The sequence below is a fragment of the Pinus tabuliformis genome, chromosome 9 (genome assembly GCF_031772625.1).
Source record: "Pinus tabuliformis cultivar Carrire ecotype Pingquan chromosome 9, CPIR1, whole genome shotgun sequence".
In the NCBI taxonomy this organism is placed as follows: Eukaryota; Viridiplantae; Streptophyta; class Pinopsida; order Pinales; family Pinaceae; genus Pinus; species Pinus tabuliformis.
The window spans coordinates 1,271,823,260-1,271,829,712 of record NC_142307.1 but is presented as its reverse complement, the minus strand read 5'-3'; the positions used below and the strand labels follow the sequence as shown (position 1 = coordinate 1,271,829,712).

The 6,453-nt window shown below is 33.8% G+C and overlaps 1 pseudogene; it reads left to right on the top strand.

Moving 5' to 3' along the window:
• The first annotated feature begins 4,872 nt into the window (after positions 1–4,872).
• Positions 4,873–5,674, top strand: LOC149153188 (LOB domain-containing protein 23 pseudogene; annotated as a pseudogene).
• Positions 5,675–6,453: the final 779 nt, after the last annotated feature.

Sequence of the window (6,453 nt, the reverse complement as noted above, 5' to 3'; positions counted from 1 at the left end):
TGATGATATACATCTATTTATATTCATTATATGAAAATGTACATCTTCTATTTACATCTTTTTCACTCTCTCTTTATATCACTCATACAAAATAAAAAAAAATAAAAACAAACTATCAAAAAATAGATTATCATTGGATCAAGGAACATGGATTATATCAATACTCCAACCTGAAAAAACGAGTAAATAACATTGGATCTAATTAATACTATATATAATTTTGTATTAAATAATTGTTTTTTCGAAATTATAGTTTGAATGACGTAAGATACAATATATTATCTATGATAAAGTTTTCCATTATACTTAAAGAAGAAAGTATAAAGGGGTATTATGTCAAACAAAACTCTCAAGTGCATTATTAAATAGGTTTAATACTATAATTTTGTTTATTTTTTATTCACCTTATATATTTTTTGAGTGGTAAAAAATCATTTATTATTTACATATTCATTTATAATATAATTTTTATAAACTTGTTAATAATTAAAAGGTCTTTTATGGAGGTCATATTTTTTGTTTGGATGATGAATTTGCTATGGCATTTTAATAAAAAAATAAATTTTAAAAATTTGATTTCGGGTGTTTAAATCATTTTTTCATAGTGGAAATGGATTCAGTGCATGACGAATCTGTGAACACTTAAAATTTAGAAACTTGGTAGCTATAACCTAGATTTAAAAAAAAAAATGCCAGATTTTTTCAAAATTATGCCGCATTTTCTATTGTTTTTTGGGTGAAATTATAGCCTATTTTGAGTAAGCAAAGGGATAGCTCGCTTGGTTGATTTCCTGTTGCTAATTACATCACCTATCGGGAGGTCACAGGGTCAAATATCCTCAATACCGTTGGGGTTAGGCCTAGGCCTGGTTAGTTTTGCCGACGAGTAGATCCCTTCAGATTAATCTACCTAGATTTTCTCGTAGATTTAGCAACCACTCAATGTCACTAAACCACCCTTAAAAAGAAAATTTAGACTATGAGATAATTTAATATTCTATTTCAATTGATGGGTATGCCATTGCTATTGTATTGTATTTTAAAGATACTTTTAATTAGCTGAAGTGAACTCACAAGATTTCACACAACTCGTGCAAACTTGGTGGATTGTCATTTGGTGTATATGAGTATATAATCTAGGATTCAACATAAAGTCGTCAAGCAGTGAATTCTGAATTGGATGGCGTGCTTGCCAACGCTGCGTCTTGGATTTAAAAGGGTGGCGTGGTTGGGTTGACGATGGAAATATGACATTGTATCAATTGTGATTTGGATAGCTGGTGTATCGTTGGTAGAGAATGGAGATATATGAATATTTGCCATCATAGAAACGTCATCACATGCGTTGATTTCAACTTCTTGCTGCGTAATAGATGATGTTGCGCACAATGACAACGATTACAAAGTTTGTCCATCGCACATGTTTTTGGTTATCAATACTCAAATTAACTTCATGGTTTTAGTGGTGCATGTCTCTATTTTGAGATTTTTACTTATAGATTCGGTGTCGAATAGATATGAGCAAAATTAACTATTAATTCATATATTGTTTAACTATTAGTTCATATCATGTTGAATACACTAAACTTACAATCAAACTAGCAATGTTGTCTTTTAAGACCCTAAAACTATATAGTCTAGTGACTATCTATCGAAGTTGTAGTCGTGATCACGGTAAAATCGCAAAGAGAAAAGATCTTGCGGTGGCTAGTGGATTCATGGTTTATGTATGGGTTCAAGCAAGTTTATATGGTCAAATTTTAACATTCCTATGGTTATATTGGACGAGCATGCTAGCTTACAATCTCGACAAGGAAGAGAAGAAAGGATATTAGTAGTCGCGTGGGGTTTGAATACTTTTTTCTCAATTAGTTGTGTTATTAAGATTGGATTTTATATATATATATATGGTTAACTTTTTTATGAGTCTGTAAGTTAGCACGCGCTCATATACATATTGGATTTTTATTGATTAAAAAATGTTACTAATGAACTAATGAGAAGTAGAAGAGATTTTTAAAGTAGTGATAAGTTGTTTCAATAAAAGTCAAAAGGCAGGTATTATATAAAACTATTCTAGATCTATTTTAATTTTAGATCTACCAAGAGTTGAAAGATATCAAATCTCTTTTCACTATAAAATAATTTTTCGTCTCAAGAAATTTGGTTCAATGAATCAATCGATTTTTGAATGATGAAATGGGACCACACTAAATTCTTAACAGGACTTCTAAAATCTATAAGTAGAAAGCGATTCCAACTTTATATACTTAATCTTCTTAAGAAATTCTTAATGACTACTCCAACTCATTCTCTTCAAATCCTTTTAAGATTAGCCGCAAATTGTTGAATACATGAGGACTCAATAATACATTTTTATTATAATATGAATGTCCACCATATTCATAAAATCACAAGCCACATCATTGATACTTTGACCAAAGTAGGGAGGGAAGCTTTAGTGAGGTAGACTCAATTTAGTTTAGCTCCAAAAGATTTGAACCACAAGCCACATCATTGATACTTTGACCAAAGTACGTGGGGAAGCTTTAGTGAGGTAAACTCGATTTACTTCAGTTCCAAAAGATCTTCTAAATTTGCCAATGAAAAAGCTTTTTAAGGCATTGTCTCAAATTAGGAGAAGAATGGAGGAAAGAACAAGACACTTAAAAGGATACCTTATAATCCATCATGGCAAGTAGGTGAATCAACAATGGTTGATTCAATGAAATAAATAACTTGGAGATAGATAGTATAAGCATTTCTTTATTCCCAATATATAATGGCTACCTCCTATGCATCTCTTTAAACCTACAAGTCATGCATGCCCCTGTTGTCCCTATTGCTTCTGCCTTAAACACCATGACCACCACAACCTCCACATCTCCACTACATGGTCATTTAAAACCAACTTCTTGGAAAATATATTGAAGCACAATTTGGATGACCATTCAATGATAGGAAGGGGAGGGGGGAGGGGGAGCAAATAATTTTTTGATAATGGAAGGGGGGGGGAGCAAATAATTTTTTGATAATGGAGGGGAAAATATAATGCAGAAAAAGGGCTCATGGAATAGAAGAAAAGGAATAAAAGTAATTGGGCAGTAACTAGGACCTTTAGTTAAGAACGGAGACCCATGACAATTGGTTATTAACAAAGGAAAATCATAATAGGATTTTTCTAAAATGAATACTAATGGCCATAGATATAATTCAACCCAAATGTAACCTGTTGGCTTACAGAAAAAGAAAACAAACTTACTAGGATCAAACTCCTTAACCCAAAATAGGAGCCCTACAAGCTCATCAACCATGCTAGCATAGACATTATCGTTGGTGAAATGGTTGACATAAAGTACACTAAGCCTAAAACAATGGAAGAATAAACCATAAGGTTTGACATACCTTGAAAATTACAAATGTCATTGAACAAAAGTTGAAACATTCCTCTAAAATCATCCATTTGCCATGTTTGTCATGAATTGCTTTTCCCACGATGGCACCACAATATTTAATCCATACGACTTGAAGGAGTTGAGATGGAAAAATGTACTAGGGTCCGAGACCTCATTACCTTCCCATGCTTGTTCATAATTGCATTAACCTTTTGTTGCCACCACCATGCCAAAAGCATGCAACAAGAATGTTCCTATACTTCACCATTTGTCCTCTCTAATTCATATTAGGGATTTGTGGTGCAATGAAGGCATTCATGAGGTGGTGATTTCATCATCCTCACTTTTTCTTTTCGTTTGTCAAGTTGTTTGAGTTCTTTAGAGATTATATCAGGCTTTGTGGCTTTAGAAACCACAACCCAAAGGCATCTAAGCTGTCAAAATCATCAAGGGTCGCGAATGGTCTCGCCACACCAACCCTTAACCAAAAAGCCTTTACACGTCTTTATCTTATTCTCAACATTATCTTTATTTATTTTCCTTTTAAAATGAATATAAATCTAAAACCAAAAATCCTTTACACTGCTTTATATTATTCTCAATAACTTTATAGTAGGTGGAAATTCCTTTTAAAATGAATGTGGACTGGTTGAGGCATCCATGCCAGTTGGTCTGGCGTCCACAAAAAGTTGTTAGCCATAAAAATGTCGGTCATCCAGTGTACGGGTGTGAACGGATAGCTCCCCATTACGGCGGGCAACAGGGGCAACGCGTTTTTTTATAGATATCATGACCCTTCTGCGGACCGATTCGCCTCTTCCGAGGATTTGTTGCCTAATAAACCAATTTGAATAAGACGAGAAATAAGAGAAATGTTTGTAAGGTTTTTAATTAAAATCATTTATTTTGATTAAACTTATTTGACTGGTTGTATTGAATTCATTAATTCTAATTGAATTCATTTGATTTGCTGTAATGCAGCCAAAAACAAGCATCCCACATGTAATACTCAGAGATGTCAACCACATGTAATACTCAGAGATGGAATTTGACAGGCAATTTATTTGGGGTAATTTGTTGGTTAAATATAGTTTAAAATTTTATAAAATCAGTAAGATTTTTATTTGATATTAGAAGGTGATTTGCTTGTTAAATACAATTTAAAATTTTAAAAAGTCCTCTAAATTTTTATTTGATATTAGGAAATTAACTTTAAAAATGTAAAAACCCTCAAATTTGACCAGTAACTGTATTGTGAAATTCCAACCCTGGATCCATTAAGAAAATGTAAAAACTGCCCAATTTAAAGAGTGACTTATCCCTACTTGTGATGCTAACAGGGAACCACCCCAGCTATAAACATATAATAACTACGTTGCCTGGGCATTCCGAAGCTGGCATTCCGTTCAACCAACAGATATAGGGAGAAGATTTATTGAGGATAGGGGCATTAGTTCCCAAGATTCGAGGGTATAAAATGAAAGCCAGAAGCGAAGCGTTCCGAGTTCAGTGTGCGAGCAGTGTTGGCTATGGGGGAGGGGTAAAGGTGACAGCTCCGGAAAACTGTGGGAGAAATAGAAAGGTACGCAATACTATTGGTGACATAAGTCTCATGTGTTCTGAAGGTAAAACAATAATACTTCAAAAAAAACCCTACCCTAACCCTAACCAAAGAGATTTCGTGTGCATTTGTTTTGCAGATGAACGACACTCTGTCCACATCTCGGTGCGCTGCTTGCAAGATGCAGAGAAAGAAATGTAGAGAGGAATTCGTGCTAGCGCCATATTTTCCTCAGGAACAAGTCGACAAGTTCCTGTTGGTCCACAGAGTGTTCGGGAAAGCAAACGTCATGAGAATGCTACGGGTTTGTTCAATAGCTTTACAAGTTGGAAATGCAAAGGAAATAAAAACCAGTTTAGTACAGCTGCTCATACTGATTTTGTAGGTCTGAGATTAGTAATTAATGTAGTAATGGTGTGATGATTATCCAATATTACAGGATCTTCCAGCGGAGCAGCGGGGTGATGCGGCAAGCAGTATAGTGTACGAAGCGCAAGAAAGAGCCAGAGATCCTGTCCATGGCTGTTTAGGAGTTATTAACCATCTCCAGCAAAAAGTAGCAGAGTTGCAATCGAAATTGGCTTCCACAGAAGCGGGGCTGGCTGTCATGACTGCCCAACATGAATTTTACAATGCACCACTGCACATTTTAGACGACGATGTTGACTCTCTGCAGCTATGGGAGCCACTGTGGAACGATTCGCCGTTGCTCCATTGATGACGACTATCGCAATCATACAAATCTTAAGGAGTATTGACCCGATTCCTAAAAATGTTTGGGAATGAATGCTATTTCCCTTTAAAAGCTATGTATTCAAATTAAATTCGCTGAATTAGTGTTAAACATGCATAAAAATGTATTCAAATTAAATTCGCTGAATTAGTGTTAAACATGCATAAAACTTCATTGGACATACGTACTGCCTACTTATTAAAAAATAAACAACTCCTTCGGATAGGTAAGAAGTGAATTTATCACCAGCCTCGAATTTAATAGTATTAAAGCGATGATATTTCTAATTGCCGCTTGAGCCGGAGGAAACACTTCTAAGTGGCTCATGTGTTGTGTGGGATAGATAACGTGGTTGTTAAGAACTGTTTTAATAATCTAATCGTGTTTGAAGATTGAGAAAATGGTTTGAGTAAATTACACTGTGTTGCGTGATTGAGAAAAAGGTTTGAGTGAATTACATTATGTTGTGTGGGATGGATAATATGGCTGTTAAGATTTGTTTTGATAATTTTATTTTATTTGAAGATTGAGAAAAATGGTTTGAGGATATTATATTTGGTTAGAAATTTCTTGGAAGCCAATTGTGTGTAAAATTATATTTTTTAATTTTTTTAAGTGATATTATAGTTTGGTTTAAGGGATTGAAAAAAATTCTAGAAAATCATATTTTCTATTTTTTTGTTAGTAGTATTATAGTTTGAGAAAATAGTTTGAGGAAATTATATTTTATAATTTTTTTTAAGTAATATTATAGTTTAGTTAAA